The sequence below is a fragment of the Hypanus sabinus genome, chromosome 6 (assembly GCF_030144855.1).
Source record: "Hypanus sabinus isolate sHypSab1 chromosome 6, sHypSab1.hap1, whole genome shotgun sequence".
Classification (NCBI taxonomy): Eukaryota; Metazoa; Chordata; class Chondrichthyes; order Myliobatiformes; family Dasyatidae; genus Hypanus; species Hypanus sabinus.
In genome coordinates this window covers 84758632-84780660 of record NC_082711.1, presented here as the reverse complement: position 1 = coordinate 84780660, position 22029 = coordinate 84758632, and the positions used below count along the sequence as shown (strand labels likewise).

The 22029-nt window shown below is 40.8% G+C and overlaps 1 protein-coding gene and 1 long non-coding RNA gene across 2 annotated transcripts in view; one reads left to right on the top strand and one right to left on the bottom strand.

Annotated features, from left to right (window-relative positions):
- The window catches only part of gabbr2 (gamma-aminobutyric acid (GABA) B receptor, 2), a 973371-nt gene that overhangs the window by 566760 nt on the left and 384582 nt on the right, over nt 1-22029 (bottom strand). The window lies entirely within an intron of this gene.
- The window catches only part of LOC132395650 (uncharacterized), a 30576-nt gene continuing 13705 nt past the window's right edge, over nt 5159-22029 (top strand). Inside the window, exon 1 of the long non-coding RNA XR_009512702.1 lies at nt 5159-5201. This is a non-coding gene — a long non-coding RNA (uncharacterized LOC132395650). The remainder of the gene's footprint in view (nt 5202-22029) is intronic.

The following is a 22029-nucleotide window of genomic DNA, read 5'->3' as shown; positions in this document are numbered from 1 at the left end:
TTTAAACATAGAACATAGAATAGTACAGCACATTACAGGCCCTTCGGCCCACAATGTTGTGCCGACCCTCAAACCCTGCCTCCCATTTAACCCCCCACCTTAAATTCCTCCTGTCTAGTAGTCTCTTAAATTTCACTAGTGTATCTGCCTCCAACACTGACTCAGGCAGTGCATTCCACACACCAACCACTCTCTGAGTGAAAAACCTTCCTCTAATATCCCCCTTGAACTTCCCTCCCCTTACCTTAAAGCCATGTCCTCTTGTACTGAGCAGTGGTGCCCTGGGGAAGAGGCACTGGCTGTCCACTCTGTCTATTCCTCTTAATATCTTGTACACCTCTGTCATGTCTCCTCTCATCCTCCTTCTCTCCAAAGAGTAAAGCCCTAGCTCCCTTACTCTCTGATCGTAATCCATACTCTCTAAACCAGGCAGCATCCTGGTAAATCTCCTCTGTACCCTTTCCAATGCTTCCACATCCTTCCTATAGTGAGGCGACCAGAACTGGACACAGTACTCCAAGTGTGGCATAACTAGAGTTTTATTGAGCTGCATCATTACATCGCGACTCTTAAACTCTATCCCTCGACTTATGAAAGCTAACACCCCATAAGCTTTCTTAACTACCCTATCCACCTGTGAGGCAACTTTCAGGGATCTGTGGATATGTACCCCCAGATCTCTCTGCTCCTCCACACTATCAAGTATCCTGCCATTTACTTTGTACTCTGCCTTGAAGTTTGTCCTTCCAAAGTGTACCACCTCACATTTCTCCAGGTTGAACTCCATCTGCCACTTCTCAGCCCACTTCTGCATCCTATCAATGACTCTCTGCAATCTTCCACAATCCTCTACAATCCTCTACACTATCTACAACTCCACCAACCTTTGTGTCGGCTGCAAACTTGCCAACCCACCCTTCTACCCCCACATCCAGGTCGTTAATAAAAATCACAAAAAGTAGAGGTCCCAGAACAGATCCTTGTGAGACACCACTAGTCATGACCCTCCAATCTTAATGTACTCCCTCCACCACGACCCTCTGCCTTCTGCAGGCAAGCCAATTCTGAATCCACCTGGCCAAACTTCCCTGGATCCCATGCCTTCTGACTTTTTGAATAAGCCTACCGTGTGGAACCTTGTCAAATGCCTTACTATAATCCATGTAGATCACATCCGCTGCATTACCCTCATCTATTTGCCTGGTCACCTCCTCAAGGAACTCTATCAGGCTTGTTAGGCACGATCTGCCCTTCACAAAGCCATGCTGACTGTCCCTGATCAGACCATGATTCTCTAAATGCCCATAGATCCTATCTCTAAGAATCTTTTCCAACAGCTTTCCCACCACATACGTAAGGCTCACTGGTCTGTAATTATCTGGACTATCCCTACTACCTTTTTAGAACAAGGGGACAACATTCGCCTCCCTCCAATCCTCCGGTACCATTCCCGTGGACAATGAGGACATAAAGATCCTAGCCAGAGGCTCAGCAATCTCTTCCCTTGCCTCGTGGAGCATCCTGGGGAATATTCCATCAGGCCCCGGGGACTTTTCCGTGCTAATGTATTTTAACAACTCCAACACCTCCTCTCCCTTAATATCAACATGCTCCAGAACATCAACCTCACTCATATTGTCCTCACCGTCATCAAGTTCCCTCTCAGTGGTGAATACCGAAGAGAAGTATTCATTGAGGACCTCGCTCACTTCCACAGCCTCCAGGCACATCTTCCCACTTTTATCTCTAAATCAGTCCTACCTTCACTCCTGTCATCCTTTTGTTCTTCACATAATTGAAGAATACCTTGGGGTTTTCCTTTACTCTACTCGCCAAGGCCTTCTCATGCCTCCTTCCTGCTCTTCTCAGCCCCTTCTTAAGCTCCTTTCTTGCTACCCTATATTCCTCAATAGACCCATCTGATCCTTGCTTCCTAAACCTCACATATGCTGCCTTCTTCCACCTGACTAGATTCTCCACCTCACTTGTCACCCATGGTTCCTTCACCCTACCATTCTTTATCTTCCTCACCAGGACAAATTTATCCCTAATATCCTGCAAGAGATCCTTAAACATCGACCATATGTCCATAGTACGTTTCCCTGCAAAAACATCAACCCAATTCACACCCGCAAGTTCTAGCCTTATAGCATCATAATTTTCCCTTCCCCAATTAAAAATTTTCCTGTCCTCTCTGATTCTATCCTTTTCCATGATAATGCTAAAGGCCAGGGAGCGGTGATCACTGTCCCCCAGATGCTCACCCACTAACAGATCTGTGACCTGACCCAGTTCGTTACCTAATACTAGATCTAGTATGGCATTCCCACAGCCGGCCTGTCAACATACTGTGACAGGAATCTATTCCGGACACACTTAACAAACTCTGCCCCATCTAAACCCTTGGAACTAATCAAGTGCCAATCAATATTAGGGAAGTTAAAGTCACCCATGATAACAACACTGTTATTCTTGCACCTTTCCAAAATCTGCCTCCCAATCTGCTCCTCGGTATCTCTGCTGCTACCGGGGGTCTATAGAATACTCCCAGTAGAGTAACTGCTCCCTTCCTGTTCCTGACTTCCACCCATACTGACTCAAAAGAGGATCCTGCTGCATTACCCACCCTTTCTGCAGCTGTAATAGTATCCCTGACCAGTAATGCCCCCCCTCCTCCCTTTTTCCCTCTTCTCTATCCCTTTTAAAGCACTGAAATCCAGGAATATTGAGAATCCATTCCTGCCCTGGTGTCAGCCAAGTCTCCATAATGGCCACTACATCATAATTCCAAACATTCTAATCAGTTAGTGACCACAGATTACCTTGAAAATGAACAACTAAATATGTGATATTTCCCTTCTTCAGGATGTATGTTTTTTTTGGTTGTTATAAGTCTTAAACTTTTATATTTTAACTTTTTTTTCTACTTTTCCTCTTTACTCTTTTCACATGGAGCAACATTAAAACTTTTGCTAATAGACCTAAATCTCACTGAATGAAGAGATAGAGTTTGCTCCACTTCCTGCCAACAGCCTGGCTGCATCACTTCCCTCACAACATTGTTATCAGCTCTTCCTTCTGGCATATCAAAGGGCAAAGTAGTGCAATCTGAGCATGACAGGTCTTGATGTAACGGAAAAGCAATGCCCCACACTTGCAATTCTGCTCTTTTATTAAATACACCTTTTTCATAAACCCTGTTTTTTTAATGAAAATGTCTTTTAAAAAATAAAATGTAAACAATAAGTAGCAATACCTGGTCAGAGTGCAAAAGCCAGGAAAGCTTCCCTGCCTAGTTTTAAACCCCCCATTATTCATATGGATAAGGACATAAGGGAAGATCAGGGTCAAGCTGGGCTATCACATTATTCCTGCAGATGCTAGTGATCCTCAAAGTTAGTTTACACACACACACACACACACACACACACACATACATTCTCTCTCTCTCCCTCCCTCCTTCAGTTCTCCATCGAAATCCGATGACGACGTCCACTCTTTTAATGGTGAGATCTTTGATGACTATACAGTCCTATCCTGGACCCACAAGCTCTATTGAAGGTGGGACATGTATATGTGGTAGTGGTGGTAGTGATGGCAACCATGGCTGCATTTCTCCTGGCTCTGTTCTGCTGTCTTTTGGTTGTTCTTTCAATCTCCAGAATACAAACCCCGTCCCTACACAGCTGTCACCAAGTGGTACAGTCAGCAGCAACATCCTCCAGGTCCTTGGGTCTGATCTTGTACTTCCTTAAAGCATTCTTCATCTGATCCTTACAGCGCTTCTTCGGCTCTCCAGCTGAGTGTCGACCATGATGTTGCTGGCCGTATTAACACTCTGCCGGGTAGCCGACATGGGGGCATCCTTATTACAGCCACTGCCACTGCCACTGCAACTGACACTGGGTGATTGTGGCCTGAATACTTCTGCAGTTGGTCTTTACAAGTATTTCAGTGCGAGGCACCCGCTCACACCAGGTAATTCCCAGGATGCGCTGAAGGCAGCTTATGTGGAAGTGCTCCAAGGACTTGATGTGATGGCTGTAGGTTACCCAAACTTCACAGCTATAAAGGAGGGTGGTGTCACAGACCACTTGGTATACAGCAACCTTTGTGGAGGGACGAAGGCTCCTGTTCTGAAAGACTCTATGCCGAAGTTTCCCACACACACACACACGCACTCCTTATCTCCCAGTGATAATCGAACATATGTACCTGAAGAAGGATTTTTTTTTTAAAAAGATTAAACGAAAAGAAATTGCTCTGAAAAATAAAACACATCAGGTCAAATTATTCCTATCAGATCCCAATTGCCTAACAAGAAATTCTCTTGGATTGGCAACTATCAGTTAAGATTGCAAAATCATTGAAGTAACTCTTGAGAAAGAAAAGCTGTAGGAGGGAATAAAAGAATCAGGAAATTATAGACCAGTTGGCCAATGTTTATTATGGGGTAATTATGAGAGTCTGTAATTAAGGAGAGACTGATGAACACATGGATAATTTTCAGCTGATCAGGGAGCCAGCATGAACTTGTAAAGAATAGGTCAAGTCTAAGAAATCCTTTGAAACTTCATTCACCTCCTTAAAGCCGTGGATAGTGAGATATCTACTGACATTGCAGAATGTTTTTGCAAAGTCCTTCGATGGACACAGATAGTTAAAATTGAACTTTGTAGAACTGAGTCCAACACAAGAAGATAATACCATGAAGTACTGGTCACCAGGACCCTCAAACCTATCCCACCATTCAATATGATAATTGGTGCTGTATGCTGGACTCAACTCTTCCATGCTGGTTCCCTCAATCTTTCAAATATTTATCCATAAATAAATATAATGATCTGTCCTCCTCCACCCCAGAAACAGAGAATTCAAGATATTTGCTCCCTTTAAGAACATACTTTTTTTTAAACACACTTCAGTTTTAAATGACTGACCCTTTATCAAGGTGAATTTTTAACTTGGATTGGAAATCGGTGGAGTGTAAAATTAATACGTGACTAGTCTTATTGGCTGGATAGCAAAGTTATGCAACAACCTGTTTCAAGGTTTCAAATTTGAATTGGGAGTCAGCTATATTTATTAATGAATTACAATAACAATGAAATGTAACTGTACAAATCTTCTGATGACATTATACTGTAGATAGGACTGCAAGCAACATGGATGCAAGCATTAAATTACAAAAGGTCATTAGGGTAAGTGAACCAGCAAAATTGTCGTGAGTGCAATTTTAATCCAAGTATATTTGAAGTCATCCACTGTGGTCCTCAAAGAAAGAGAATACTTTCCCAATGGGCAGATTTTAGAAAGAGTGGATGTTCAAAGATACATAAATCAGAGTATATTACAATATAATGAAAAACAAAGACAGAAAATAATCAAAGGAAGTGGATGATTTCATGTTTAGAAAACAGGAGCACAGGGGCACTAAAGTTATGATCTGCAAAATCATGGCTAATTCACAAGGAGAATTTAAGCAGTTTTGGAAACCCTACCTTAGTGAGGATAAACAGGTCTTAAAGGGAAGGCAGCATTTTTTTTTCCACCGGGATGATATCCAGAATCCAAGCATTAAGTTACAAGTAGTGACTCCACAAATTACAAATGCAAGCAAGACTTTAAAATGGTGAGAGAATGGAAACTCTTGTGCATTTAACATTTCAGTTATATTTGTAATCTTGTGTGTGTGTGTGTGTGTGTGTGTGTATATATATATATATATATATATATATATATGTATAAGCATTCTTGTCTGTTTAAATAACTATGGTTCATCACCCTGTCACATGATACATGCATGCCTCACTTAAAGTAAAGACGAAGCTAGCCCTGCACTTCAGACTCCTGTGTGTTCCTTTAAATTAGTTTGAGGTTTTGAAGTTACAAACATAACATTTAATTAAATGAACAAGAATGCTTATATACACAGGATTACTCAAGTGTCACAGTAATATTAAATACACTACAGAAACACTTGTACTTGCCAATGGTAGTACATGTTTGGAATGCTCTTCCATTATCAACAGTTAATGACTGACATTTTCAACCAAAAAGAACAAAGAGATATGGGTAGGCTTGTGGAGGAGGATCACAAATAAACTGTTATTTCATTGAATAGAACCAAATAACTCACTCTTACTATCAAGAGTGTTCAAAAATTGTGACAGTAATGATAGGAAAACAGATAAAGTACTGGATGAAACCAGTAAAAAAAAAGTCAAATCTTTATTGGAAATAATAATGAAGAAACTATTGCAGTACTGACAGGAATTGTCCATTTCATTGTAGGTAAACTTCCCACACTCCATCCTGACCCTTCATCATGCCTATGTGTCACTAATAAAGTGAGGGTATTTGATAGGCTATTGCACTGGAGGGGCAGGATTATCTCAGGAGATGCAGTTGACCATTGCCTGTCCAAATTTTCAAAAACGACCTGAGAATATGTTTGAGAGACCAAACTGTTTACAGCTGAGTGGGATCATTGCAGATTTTAAGGATAAAAAGAGGTATCAAGCAGAGACAAACAGATGTACAGGTAACACACACAAAATGCTGGAGAAACTCAACAGGCCAGGCAGCATCAATGGGAAAAAAATGCAGTCGATGTTTCTGGCCGAGACCTGCTGAAGGGATTCTGCCCAAAACATTGACTGTACTCTTCTCCATCGATGCTTCCTGGCCTGCTGAGTTCCTCCAGCATTTTGTGTATGTTACTTGGATTTCTAGCATCTGCAGATTTTCTCTAGTCTGCAGATGTAAGGGTGAAGTTTAGTTTACAGTATTCTGATTTTTTTTCATTCTCTTTCAAAAGGTTTATGAATAGATTTCTTTGAATCCCCAAAAGTATATTAGTAATTTGTGATGAATTTCTGATTGATAACATGCAAAATTCTGACAAATGATACTGTTAGGGGGATGAGCGTCTACAGCTCTAAAGTGCAGGTTCCAGGAACTGATACCATCAGGGACAATTCTTCTAAACAATTCGGCTCCACATATTAAGCTGCACAACGCTTTACTCTTGCATATACTGAAAATAAATCATAGATGTTTAGTTTTTCAAACATAATCTGTATAGATTATTATTGGTTTATTTTAGGACATATTTTGTTGGTATGAATAATTTCAATTTTCTACTGCAGTTAAAGGGAAGATCACACAAGGGCAAATTCAAAGACAAAGAAGTGTTTGATGGTGCAACATCCTCTTTTCTCTGGGTTTAGATATGAAGAGTCTAGCTTTTCTTGCAGAAGGCCCATCTGAGGTAAATTTGGATAATCCCAACTTCATCCTAATGACTACAATTTCACAATTAAATTTATCTGCCCTATTTTCTTCTTACTTTGCACAGCCATCTCTAGTAGGCCGCAACATTCTGGTGTAATGTCTATTGTCTATTTGTAGTGCAGTAATTGTGTTTGCCACTGTTTTGTATATATTGTATAGCACCGATATTTGTAATAAAGGATTTTGTAATATAAAAAAAGATAACTCATCAAAATGCTCCAGAAAATGCCATGTATCTGTTATTCTAAGCCAGCTGCATGTAACAAAAGTGCAAACGTTAAAATGTCTGTTATAAAATTGCACTGCTTTCCCATTTTATGGTGTTTCACTTCATTAGAAATTCTGATCTGGCAGGAGGCTGCCTCGGCCTTCTTAGGACTTAAAAGTAGCACTCATGTTGAATGTGAGGTCACAGTATTGCCTGCTTAACCTGAAGTTGCCAAGAAAATCAGCTGTTTCTCGCAATAATATCATAAAGTGTGACTTTAGCTGTCACTGGATTTTTGGGAAAAGAATGGTCGTTTAGTTCTGTTGGTCATTAATTTCTCACATGAACAAAGTAGGAGGCCATTCATTTTCATTTATTTTGTGCTCATTTGCATGCTGTCAGAGAAAGAGATCCACTAGTGGCCCAAGGCAATTCTTGAGCCATGAAAAACAGAAAAAATTGGAGAAATAAAGCAAAACAAAAATTGCTGATCAAACTCAGGAAATCAGACAGAATCGGCAGAGGGAGAAAAAGGTGAGCTTTTAAAGACAATGCACAATTCCTTTTCACCTGGACAAATATGAGTATCTCCAGCTCTGATCTTGTCTCTCCATCACACCACTGGCAGTTCTCCTCGATCTCTGGGGTTAACTGTGATGTCACTTGCATTGGCCTCCAATGGGAGTTTGTCCTTGTCTGGTCAAATAGCCCAGGCTTTGAACATATGTGAGAGATATATTTAGAGCTTATAAAACAGTGAGCGGAGAATAATGAAGGCGATGGGACCACGAAATTGACCTGCACCCACTCAAATCTTTCAAAAAAAATTGTAACAGTAGTCCAACATGCCACTTCCCGAACTGAATAGTGTTGAATTAATTAAAGATGAATAAAAATAACTTTGTGTTCAGTTGCCTCAAGGGAACAGAATTATTCCAGCACAGTTACAAGTGCATTGCTATCTGTCACTGGGACAAGTGTGTCAGGTCAAAATTATTCTGTTTAAAATTACACCATAGGAAACGTTATCAAGACTAAAATAGTAACACAAATTGCACCACTGTGACTTCAAAAGCCAACCATCTGACCTGCTTGGAAATTGTTCTGAACATTTTATCATACTCGTGAAGCTGGCATCGTTTCACTTGCTTCTAACACAGAGATGGTTTCAGTGGGACAAGTGGTGATTTTCTGCTATCAACCCTAAAGGCAGGTATAGTTTCCCAAATTATTCCCAGCACGAGGAGTAAATTATGTTTCTGATTATCATGAATTAGGAAAGGTATCTGTCGGCCCGTATGGGTGAGATAATCATGATCTAAAAGGAGTCAATTATTACTGCAGTATTGTTCTTGCTAGTGCTTGTCACTATTCTTTGCTATATTTTGACACAAGATCAAGGCTAAAAGAACATATCCTCTGAACAAGAGTTATAATATGTTATTTCATCAAGAAACAGCAGGCAGATTTCAATATGAGCAACTGTAATATATCTATCACTGAAAATGATAAAGTATAAAAGAAGAAAATACTGGAAATTCAGCAGCTCAGGCAGCTTCTTTGAAAAGACAGCATTAAAATTTCAGGTCAATAACTTTTCTTCAGAAATAGGACATTAGAAAACAGGCAATTTTGAAATTGTAGTGAAGGGCAAAATGGGTGAATAGAACAAAGGGAATGCTTGCCAGAAGTAGCTTGGAATTGAAGTTGCAATGAACTCAACAGCAAGGTTATTGTTTTGTTTTCCATAAAAACTGCCATGTCCATCATGGTGCAGATTTTTACAGCTCAGAACTTCTGTTCAACATGAAACTTTTCATAAGTTTAAACAAGTATTAATATGCATCAAACACAAGACCACAATAAGATATAAGAGCAGATTATGCCATTCGGCGCATCAGGTCCACTCCGCTATTCAATTGTAGCTGATTTAATTGTTGCGTCTTGATTCATCTTGATCCCATTCTCCTGCCTTCTCCTCCCTACTGATCAAAAAACTAACAACCACTGCTTGAAATTTTCCCAGCTGTCTTTGGGAATGAATTCTACAGACTTGCAACTCTGTGACTAAAGAAATACCTCCTCATCTCTGTTCTAAAGAGACGTCCTTTAATTCTGAGGCTGTGTCCTCTGGTCCTAAACTCTCCTGCTACTGAAAACACCTGATTATTGACCAAAGATAACTTTTTCTAATTATTTAGATTACTGGTGTTATGGTTTGTAACTTCACAACATTAAATTAATTCAACTAAAGGCATGAGAGTCCAAGTTTCAGGGTTACTTTGAGCGAGGCACGCACATATCGTGTTGTAGTGTGATGATATGCAATTAAAGTATTCTTACATATTACCCATAATTAATTATTTAAACAAAGAATGCTTAATCAAACTGTATATATAACTGAAATAGTAAATACACAACAACTGGTCAGATAAGATTTAGAATATTGCATAACCTTTTGATTGTGTTATTAAAGAGGCACTCTCATTGGCAATTTTATCTATTAACACAATTTCAATTTCTAGGTATTTTGGATACCTTTGCTAGAAATTCAATCAGAATCCTTGAATAATTCTGCTCCACTGCACCTGGGCAGGATTACAGTTATTTTTTTTCTCAAATGGTATTTAAATTCTTTGAGAGTTTTGGACCAGAACTGGAGCTACTGCTCCACAGTTCCAGTATCTTGAGCATTATCCTGACCCGTGTTCAACGATCTTGCGTTCAGCTGAAATGTCTTCCCTGTGGCTGTGTGGGTTTCCTCACGTGCTCCCACTTCCACCCACATGCAGCTTGACAGGTTAATAATAACTTGCCTGAGCATGCGGGCAAAAGCTAAAACCTAGGGATAGCTGATGGTGGTAACATGAGAAGATTAAACTGGGTTACAATAGATCATCAATGGATAGTGTAGACTCAGAAGACTGAATGGACTTTTTCCATGCATCTATTTTTCTAACCATGTCAAACAGTAAAGGTTAATAATTGGCTAAATAAGAACAATTAGGCTGAGCGAGGAACATTACAGGATCATGGGTAAAAATGACCAAAAAGGTAAAATTGTGTGACTTGAGCTAAATGCATCACTGCAATGTTATCTGTATAGAGCTACTGGCCACCACGCCTCTGAATGATGGAGGTATTCAATAGCTCTCGATGTTTACATCATTTATCTTTGTCAGGACAAATCCATATAGTTTCCCAGCAGGTAGGAAAATAATCAATTGCTTTATATATGGCCACAAAGAAAAAAACCTCTTCTTACTCTGCTTTGTGTTCCTATATTCACCGTGCTATATATTAGTTCTCAATTCCCCATGATGAAGTATAAAAAAAACACTTCTTTCTTACATTTGCTGACAGCAGCTAGAGCATGAAGTCAAACTTCAGGATTGCAGTTATAGCAAAATTAAACTCCCTCAAAATTTGTGGTATTTCAGAATTAATTTGAAATGATGCATCGTTTAATTTTATCATATCAGTTATGAGTAACGTTTTGGTTTTAAACTAGTAGTAGCTGACTACAAATATGCAAGTGATTTCAACAAAGGACAGTGTTTTTAATTAAATGATCTCTTCTAAGGTATTCAGTGCAAGAGCTAGGATAAGGAAAACGAAGGAATGAGTTGATTTCTGAAATCAAGATATATAGAACCATAGAACATTACAGCACAGAAACAGGCCTTTTAGCCCTTCTTGGCTGTGCCAAACCATTTTTCTGCCTAGTCCCACTGACCTGCACCTGGCCCATATCCCTCCATACACCTCTCATCCATGGACCTGTCCAAGTTTTTCTTAAATGTTCAAAGTGAGCCTGCATTTACCACTTCATCTGGCAGCTCATTCCACACTCCCACCACTCTCTGTGTGAAGAAGCCCACCACTAATGTTCCCTTTAAACTTTTCCCCCTTCACCCTTAACCCATGTCCTCTGGTATTTTTTCCCCACTAGCCTCAGTGGAAAAAGCCTGCTTGCATTCACTCTATCTATACCCATCATAATTTTATATACCCCTATCAAATCTCCCCTCATTCTTCTACGCTCCAGGGAATAAAGTCCTAACCTATTCAACCTTTCTCTGTAGCTCAGTTTCTCAGGTCCCGGCAACAACCTTGTAAACCTTCTCTGCACTCTTTCAACCTTATTAGTATCCTTCCTGTAATTTGGTGACCAAAACTGCTCACAATACTCCAAATTCAGCCTCACCATTGCCTTATAAAACCTTACCATAACATTCCAACTCTTATATTCGATACTTTGATTTATAAAGGCCAATTTACCAAAACCTCTCTTTACTACCCTATCTACCTGTGACACACTTTTAGGGAATTTTGTATCTGTATTGTTCTACTGCACTCCTCAGTGCCCTACCATTTACCTTGTATATTCTACCTTGGTTTTTCCTTCCAAAGTGCAAAACCTCACACTTGTCTGTATTAAACTCCATCTGCCATTTTTCAGCCCATTTTTCCAGCTGGTTCAGATCCCTCTGCAAGCTTTGAAAACCTTCCTCACTGTCCACTACACCTCCAATCTTTGTATCATCAGCAAATTTGCTGATCCAATTTACCACATTATCATCCAGATCATTGATATAGATGACAAATAACAATGGACCCAGCACTGATCCCTGTGGCACAGCACTAGTCACAGGTATCCACTCAGAGAAGCAATCCTCCACTACCACTCTCTGTCTTCTCCCATTGAGCCAATGTTGAATCCATTTTACTACCTCACCATGTGTACCTAGCAACTGAATCTTCCTAACTAACCTCCCTTGCGGGACCTTATCAAGGCCTTACTGAAGAACATGTGGACAACATCCACTGCCTTCCCTTCATCCATTTTCCTGGTAAACTCCTCAAAAAACTCTAATCGATTTGTTAAACATGACCTACATGCACAAACCCATGTTGACTCTCCCTAATAAGTCTCTGTCTATCTAAATACTTGTAGATCCTATCTCTTAGTACTCCTTCCAATAATTTACCTACTACTGTCATCAAACTTACCAGCCTATAATTTCCCAGATTACTTTTAGTGCCTTTTTTAAACAACAGAACAACATGAGCTATCCTCCAATCCTCCAGCACCTCACCCGTAGATACACCTGTAGATACCAACATTTTAAATATATCTGCCAGGGCCCCTGCAATTTCAACACTAGTCTCCTTCAAGGTCCAAGGGAATACCCTGTCAGGTCCTGGGGATTTATCTACTCTGATTTGCCTCCAGATAGCAAGTACCTCCTCCTTTTCAATCTGTATAGGTTCCATGACCTCACTACTTGTTTGCCTTATTTCCATTGACTCCATGCCTGTTCCCTTAGTAAATACAGACGCAAAAAAACCATTTAAGATCTCCCCCATTTATTTTATTTATTTATTCCATACATAGCCGACCACTCTGAGCTTCAAGAGGACCAATTTTATCCCTTACTACCTTTTTGCTCTTAATATACCTATAGAAGCTCTTTGGCTTATCCTTCACCTTGACTGCCAAAGCTACCTCATGTCTTCTATTAGCTCTCCTGATTTCTTTCTTAAATATTTTTTTGCACTTTTTATGCTCCTCAAGTACCTCATTTGTTCCTTGTTTCCTATACATGTCATTCATCTCTCTCTTTTTCTTTATCAGAGTTCCAATATCCCTAGAGAACCAAGGTTCCTTATTCTTATTCACTTTGCCTTTAATCCTGACAGGAACATACAAACTCTGCACTCTCAAAATTTCTCCTTTGAAGGCCTCACACTTATCAATCACATCCTTGCCAGTGAACAATCTGTCCCAATCCACACTTTTCAGATCCTTTCTCATTTCTTCAAATTTGGCCTTTTTCTAGTTTAGAACCTCAACCCAAGGACCAGATCTATCTTTATCCATGATCAAGTTGAAATTAATGGTGTTATGATCATTGGAACCAAAGTGTTCCCCTACACACACTTCCGTCACCTGTCCAAACTCATTTCCTAATAGGAGATCTAATATTGCATTCTCTTTCTCTCTCTCTCTCTCTTTTATATATATATATATATATATATATATATAAATATATCAGAAATTATCTGAATTCATATTACAAATGAGTCTGATACTTTGATTTATGTTTTCACAAGAATGAAACATTCTTCTGGTGCAATTCTACAAAGTTTTAACCAATATAGATTCTGGAAGGAGTGAGAGTGTACCGAGTTAATGAGTATGTTTACCTGTCAGCTGATTTAACATTTCTTTTGAAAGTTTGAAAAGATAATATTACACACTATCTATAAAACTAGGTCATTGTGGCCATGGTAAGAATCATAGTGTCATACAGAACTGAAATGGGTGCTCTTGGCCCATTTCATCTATGCTGACTGTGATATCTGTCAACTCCCTCTTCAGAATGTGTGGTGGAAACAAGGGCACCCAGCGGAAAACAATGCAGTCACGGGGACATCATTGGTGGCCAAAGGCTGATACAGTGCCAGCCGGTCCCAGTGCAGCATGACTACCTTCTGCTGCCCAGGCAACCGCACTCAATAAACCACATCAGCGATGTGGGTGAGCACTTCTCCCAGCCCCTTCCAGTGGCTCTCCAGCTTGGGTGTCTAGTCCCTTCTTCCAGGGACTAATACTGGGGCCCCTACCATATACCACTGCATTGACACTGCAGACTGGAGGTCCAGCCCCTTCTGGGATCTGTAAGTGTCTCAGCACTGCACAAATATCTCCACGTCCTGCCTGTACCCAGGCCAGTAGAAGCGTTCATGCAGCCTGCCCAAAGTCTTTGCAACTCTGAGATGACTGGCCTCGCCAGTCCGTGCACCGACGGTGGCACCATGGCGCAGGGCACCCAGGGGACCACCAGCTGCAGGAGATGTCTGCTGCCATTGGAAAATGGCCACTGCCAGAACAGCAGTTCATTGTGCACCTCCTACAGTGTTTCCCACTGACAGCATAGAACTTTGCTCTCCGGATCCAGGGTGGAGACCTCTGCCCACTTCAGCCGCTGTTCCACGCTCAGCCATCCCTTCTCCCGCGCCAGCACGGGATCACTTACCTGCTCGCTGCGCAGCTGCTGGTCAATGGTGGGGAGGTCTATCTCACCATCGGCTGCCTCCTGAAGGGCTGCCATCACCACTTGCCCCTGGTTCCACTGCACGGCGGTGGGCCACTGTGAGACTGGTGGTATTTGCTCCTGTTCCTGTTGGGTGCACGTCCTGGAGCTGCCCTGCTGGACAGCCACAGCTTCAGTACCGAGGTAGAGTGTTGCACCCAACACATCCACTCAGGAGCCCCAGTGGGACAGCAGGTCCACGTCAATGAGGCAGGACTCCCGGATGTTAGCCAGTCACATCACATTCTCCACTGTTTTTTATCCGACTGCGATGCGCAGCCTCTGCTTCTCTCACATTGCCGGTTAGTCACTGGTGAACATAGCCACAGTTGTCCGCCTGGATGGATGATGGTGATGGTTGACCCTGTGTCCATCACCACACGACATCTGGTGCCCTCCACCACACAGTCCACGTATAAGCTTTGCTTTTCGCCCAAATAGCCCCTCCGGAAAGGCAACAATGGAGGGATTCTGCTGGAGGTCTCAGGTGGCGTCGTCCACTCCGTGTTTCTCAATGGCTGCATTGAGTTGTGGTACAGCCTCGATTTAAAAAGAGCTTAAAGTTGGGTCTGACTTCAGATCCTCTGGAAGGGTCTTCCAGATGTGTAGAGATTAGTGATTAAAAGCTGTTTTACCACATTTAGTTTTGGCCCTGGAGATGGTAAGCAGACCTGAGAGCTTGGTAAGGTTCATAATGCTGCAGGAGATTGGAGATTTACTTTGGCCCTAAACCATTCAGTGCTTTATAAACCAGTAGTAAATCTTTAAAGTCAATCCTCTGATGGACAAGGAAGCCAGTGTTGCGATCTGAGAACTGGAGTGATATATTCTACTTTTTTGGTCTCGAAGAGGACACTAGCAGCAGCGTTCTGAGAGATTGTTTTTTATAGAGACCTGTGAAAACGCCATTACAGTGGACAAGCATACTAAAAGTAAATGCCTTGATGATTTTTTCTAGTTCTTGCTGAGCCATAAACCTTTTAACTCTCACTGTATTTTTAAGATGCTAGTAGGCTGACTTTATAATTGTCTTAATGTGGCAGTTAAAATTTAAGTCAGAGTCCATCATAACACCAAGGTTTCTGGTATGGTTTCTGGTCTGTAATTACAGGGATTCCAAGTGAACACTGACCTTTAATCGTTTTTTTTTTGGTACCTAAAACAAGTATTTCAGTTTTCTCTTTGTTTAAATGGAGGAAATTTTGGCTCATCCAATTAGTGATTTGTTCGATACAGTTTTTCAGTGATTGTATGAGAACATAGTCACTTCATGAAACTCTTATATTAATCTGAGTGTCATCTGCATAATTAAGTTAAGATATTTTGTTGCTTGCCATGATTGGAGCTAGTGGGAGCATGTATACGTTAAACAGAAGAGGGTCCAGTATGGACCATTAAGGCAATCCACATGTCATTTTTGTTTGGTCAGATATGCAGCTACCAGTTGATACAAAATAGTCCCTGTCCTTTAAATAGGAATTAAACAGCTTTATGACAGTACCATAAAGTCCCACCAAGTTTTCCAATCTGTCCAGTAATATGGCCCGGTCAAATGTGTTAAAAGCAGCTCTAAGAAAGAACAAAACTGAAGTTTTGTCATCATTATGGTTTAAGCAGATGTCATTTAGAGCAGTCTCAGTGCTGTGGTGTTGTCGAAATCCAGACTAGGGAACATCCAGACAGTTGCTTAGTGACAAAAAGCTGTAAAGTTGCTGATAAACAACCTTTTCAATGGTTTCACTTCAACATGGTAAGTTTGATATAGGCCTGTATTATTAATTACTGAGTGACCCAGGTTGTTCTTTTTTAAAAGAGGCTAAGTAACTGCAATTTTCAGTGTTTTTGGGAAGCAGCCTGATAGAAGAGAAGTGTTGACTGTTTGAAGAATGGTTGGTGCCATGCAATTAAAAACTTTTTTTAAAAGACTCTGGATAAAATGTCATGGGAACAGGAGGAGAATTTCAAGAGTAGCACAATTTCTCCTAAAGTTTTATAGTCAATAATGCAATGAGACGTTCAAACTAAAAAAAAGTGCAGTGAGGAATGGCGAGTTAAAAAGAAAGCAGTACAGTACAGCAGGTGCAAAGAGAGTTGAGCTGAAAAAAGGCAGAAAACAGAATAATTCATGAGTTTGTAAACAGTGAGTATCAGGTGATAATAATTACAAAAAAAGAGCACAAATAGCTGGCTACATTGGAAAGATAGACATGCTTGATTGCTCAACAGTTATCTAATTCATGTATACCAAGCTAATTGAACAGAATTTTGAAGCAAATGAAATAGTCAATAAGAAACTAGTACCAACTTTGCTGAGTGCATTGGGGTTAAAGGCATACAGTTTACTTTGAAGTTGAACTGCCTCAATCAAACCAGCAGAAATTAGCTTTGCTATTATTGATGATAGCAGAATTCTTTAGGTTTCATAAGCGGAATCAAAAGGAAGGGGTGCCCATTTCAGAGAACATGGATGAACTGAAGAGATTGTCTGTGCATTGTCAGTTTGGTTATAGGCTTATAATGTACTGAGAGATCCCTTAGTCTGTGGAATCTTACAAGAAAGCAATCAAAAATGGCTCCCAACTGAAGAACAACTAAATTTTTTAAAAAAGTTTAAATTAATGGAATAAAGACAGAGACACAATTGAGTTGCAGTCAGGAATGAAAGGGAGCAGAAAGAAAATCTGCTATGTCTAGACAGAAACTGACATGGCTGAACAAGTTCTGTATCCACACAAAATGCTGGAAGACCTCAGCAGGCCAGGGATGCTTCGATAGAAACGGTAAACAGACAACGTTTCAGCCAAGACCCTTCATGAGTCCTCATTTTGTATGTGTTACTTGGATTTCCAGCATTTGCAGGTTTTCTTGTCAAAATTTTGTTCCTCTTGTGGTAGGGGCTGACAAATACCAAACCAGTGCAGGTTTAAAGTTGAAACTCACAGAAAATGCAACTATGTGGGGCAGATACAAAGAGCATGTCAGGCAGACAAAATAAATGGATTGCTCGAGGAAGGAGAAAAGATAAAAAGTCAAGTTGCAATTTTTAAAAATGCATTCATGATGAGTGACACAGGACTCGGTACTCTTGAGATTTACAATATGAAAACTAACGATAGACAGGCGATTTAGCTTACACCAGAAGTGAAAGAGAAATTAATTAGAAGAGAATTGGACATTAGCTGGGCTGTTTCAGTCATTCTGCAAAATGAGTTTGAATGGCAATTCAAAGATACTGATCTGAAGCCTGCATATATCAAACTAAGAGCTTATGCTGGAGAAATGACAACTCCTGTGGGAATAATGTTTGTGACAGTGAAATACAACAACCAACAAGGCTCATTTATCTTGAACGTGGTAAAAACAGGAGCACTAGCATTGTAGGGATGTGACTGGCTGAGATAACTACAGTTTAGTTAGAGATCCATCCCCCATTTTCATGCAATATCCCTTGTAATAGTATCACCTGAAAGTGAATTAAGAAAGATGCTGGATGAGGCTACAGCAGTGTTCAAAGGTGGCAATGGAAAACTCAAGTATATCAAACGCAAACAGGTGTTGGTGCCAACCTCTGTGTCTCTGATTGTAAAGCATATTGGACCAAGGAAGGAGCATGCTGCTAAGAGATACTGTGAAAATGATGAAAGCACTGGAATGACTACAACAGTTTTTGAAGGCAACATATTTGAGAAAGCTTCTCATATGTTCATCAGGCAAGGTAACGTGCCTGAACGACTGGCATCCTGTCGCACTCACCTCAATAAGCAAATACTTTGAGAGGATGGTCAAGGACTACATTTGCAGCTTGCTATGACCCAAACTGGACCCCCTACAGTTTGCTTACTGATACAACCAACACAGATGACGCAATAGCCACTGCTCTACATACCGTCCTTACACATCTGGACAATATGGATGCTTATGTGAGAATTTTGTTCTTGGACTACAGTTCAGCATTCAACACCATAATTCCATCCGGGCTCGACAATAAGCTCAGAGACCTCGGCCTTGACCCTGCTTCGTGGAGCTGGATCCTGGACTTCCTGTCAGATGGCAGGTGGTAAGGGTGGGTTTCCCTCACCTCCACCCCTCTGACTCTCAACACAGGAGCCTCTCAGGCCTGTGTACTAAGTCTCCTCCTTTACTCCCTGTATACCCATGACTGTGTCGCCACCCGCAGCTCTACTCTGCTAATTAAATTTGCCAAATAAAACTACATTTATTGGCATAATCTCAAACAATAATGAAGTGGCCTAGTGGGGAGAAGTCATCTCCCTGACACAGTGGTGTTAAGAGAACAACCTCTCACCCTATGTCGCAAAAACAAAGGAGTTGGTTGTGGATTACAGGAGGAATGGAGATGGACTAACACCTATTGACATCAATGGATCTGGGGTTGAGAGGGAAAACAGCTTTAAGTTCCTCAGCATCCACATCACCGAGGACCTCACATGGTCTGTACACACTAGCTGTGTGGTGAAAAAGGCACATCAGCACCTCTTTCACCTCAGACAGTTGAGGAAGTTTGGTATTGGCCCCCAAATCCTTAGAATTTTCTACAGGGCACAATTGAGAGCATCCTGACTGGCTGTATCACTGCCTGGTATGGGAGATGTACCTCCCTTAATCACAAGATTCTGCAGAGAGTGGTGCGGACAGCCCAGTGTATCTGTAGTTGTGAACTTCCCATGATTCAGGACATTTACAAAGACAAATGTGAAAAAAGGATCACTTGGGACCCGAGTCCCCCCCCACCCCCCAACCACAATCTATTTCAGCTGCTACCATCTGGGAAACGGTACCACAGCATGAAAGCCAGGACCAACAGGCTCTGGGACAGCTTCTTCCACCAGGCCATCAGACTGATTAACTCACACTGATCCGAGTGTATTTCTATGTTACATTGACTGTTCTATTTATTATAAATTACTATGATAACACATTGCACATTTAGATGGAAACGTAATGTAAAGATTTTTACTCCTCATGTATGTGAAGGACGTAAGAAACAAAGTCAATTCATTACTTGCAAAATGTAGCTTGGTTTTCAGCTGAAGGAGCTTCAGGAAATTTGCAAGTGTTCAGCTTTTGTGAGTATAAAGAACCAGAATCTACTCTGTGTGCATTAAGGTTATTGCATGAACTTCAAGTGGGAGACAAAAAGCTGCTTGTAAAAGTAGATGCAAAGACCAAAGCCCCATGGATGAACAGAAAAGCCTAAAAGAGTCAATGGAGATTCAAAAACACAGGATATGTCAGGTGACGTGCATGAGGAAACCAAGAGGACAAATCAGATTGTAAGGGGTGCGATAGAAGAATTAATAATAGTGAACTAAATGCACCTTCCCGAGCTCTAAATGCAAAAACTAGAAGAAGAAGAATTGTGGCTACCGCTGTCAGAACAACTTACTGCAGACTTAAGAGTCAACTCCTACAATCATCATGGAGGAGGCCCCAGAACGTGAAATTGTTTTCATGCCCCCCTGCCAGAGTGATCCCCCTTGTCAGGAAAGTGATTATCCCTAAAGAGCAAGAAAGACTCCAAAGCAATTTAGGCCTGAGTGGGACAATTTAAAATTTACTATGCTGTGGATGTCTACACATTGTAGTTGTTATATATAGTATACTGTGTATATAGTTGAAATGCATCCTATATTGAGTTGGAGTTTATAGCTAAGCAGGGAGGAGTGTTTGTATTTGGTATTTGAGTGATCTTCCAAATATATTGTTTGAGTAAGCACTCTTGTTCATTTAAGTAATTAATTATGGATTATATGCATAAATGTGTGAAGTGCCCATGTCAGCACACTACCATGTGATACGTGTGTGCCTCACCTAAAGTAAAGAAAAAAGTTAGACATTGTTTTGAACTTGCATGTTTTCCTTTGGATTTGTTTAATGTTTTGAGGTTACAAAGCATAGCAGTGTTTATCAATTAGCCTACTCATCTTTGGAATGCGGGGGGAAACCCGTGCAGTCACGATAGAAGGTTCAAAGTCGTTATAGGCAGTGGTGGAATTGGATCCGGGTCATTGGTGTTGCAACAGTGTCACTCTAACCATTATGCCACCGTGCTGCCCCAAATGATAGCCCTCTGTCCCAGGCAAATTCCGTGACATTTTTCATGAAAACAAGCCATTCAGCCCATCAAGTCTACAATACATCAACCTCCCATTGACACTAATCCTATTTAATAGTTTTCCACTCTAAGCAAACCATTCCCCCGCCCACCCCGTGCCCCGGATACCACCACTCATTGACACATGAGAGGCAATTTACAATAGCCAATTAACTTATCAATATGTCTACTTTGGGATTTAGAAAGAAGCAAGGCCATTTAGAAAAAGCCATGTGGTTAGAGAAAAAATGTGTGAACTCCACAACAGCTGTTCTCTCTTGACACCACTAGTGTTGTGACCAGAACACTAACAATACTCTAAGCGGCGTCTACAATGTGATGTTCCAACCTTTATACTCAGTGCTTGAGTCTATGAAAGCAGGCATTGCAACTGCCCTTATCACAAACCTAACCATGCATGGTGTGACTTTTACAAAGCTATGAACTTGCAAACCAAAGTCATGCCGTACATTAATGCTACCTTTTTCTTTGTACAAGAATTTGATTTCTTAAAGTGCATATAACTCATACTGTATAGTTTAAATTTCATTTGCCACCCTTCCACTCAATGTTCCACCTGATCTATATATATACACACACACACACACACACACACACACACACACACACACACACACACACACTCACTCCTTGGCAGCCTTTGAAGGCATCTGCATTATCCTTGACAACACCAATTTTTGAGGTAACATCAATGTTACTAATCAGACTGTATATTCTCAAAGACATTTAAATATCAGTTATTAACAACAATGGTTTCAGCTTCAGTCCCTGTGGTACCTCATTACAAACTTCCAGCAAGTAAAACAGCCACCTATCACTGGCCTTCACCTCCTGTGACAAGCCAATTCTGAATACTGTTTGCTAACATTCCTTTGATCCTTTGTGCCTCAACCTTCTGGATCAACCAACTATGTAAGACCTTGTCAAAAAGCAAAAGGATGTCCATGTAAACTGTGTCCCCGATCCTGCCTTCTTTTTTTTCTTAGCTACCCTCCTCAATGATCTTCCCTTCACAAACCACGTTGATTTCTTGAGATCAATTCCTGCCTTTCTTAGTGAACACAAATCCTGTCCCATATATCCCCACTGTTGATGTAAGGCTCACCAGCCTGCAGTTTCCAGGGTTATCTTTACTACTCTTTTTGACCATGAGGACAATATTAGTATCTTCCTGTCCCGAGGCTAAAGCAGATGTTAAGCTCTCTGACAAAGCCTCAACAATTGCCTTCCTTGGCATCTTGGGATTGATCCTATCAGGTCATGGGGATTTATCTACCTATTGTGCAACA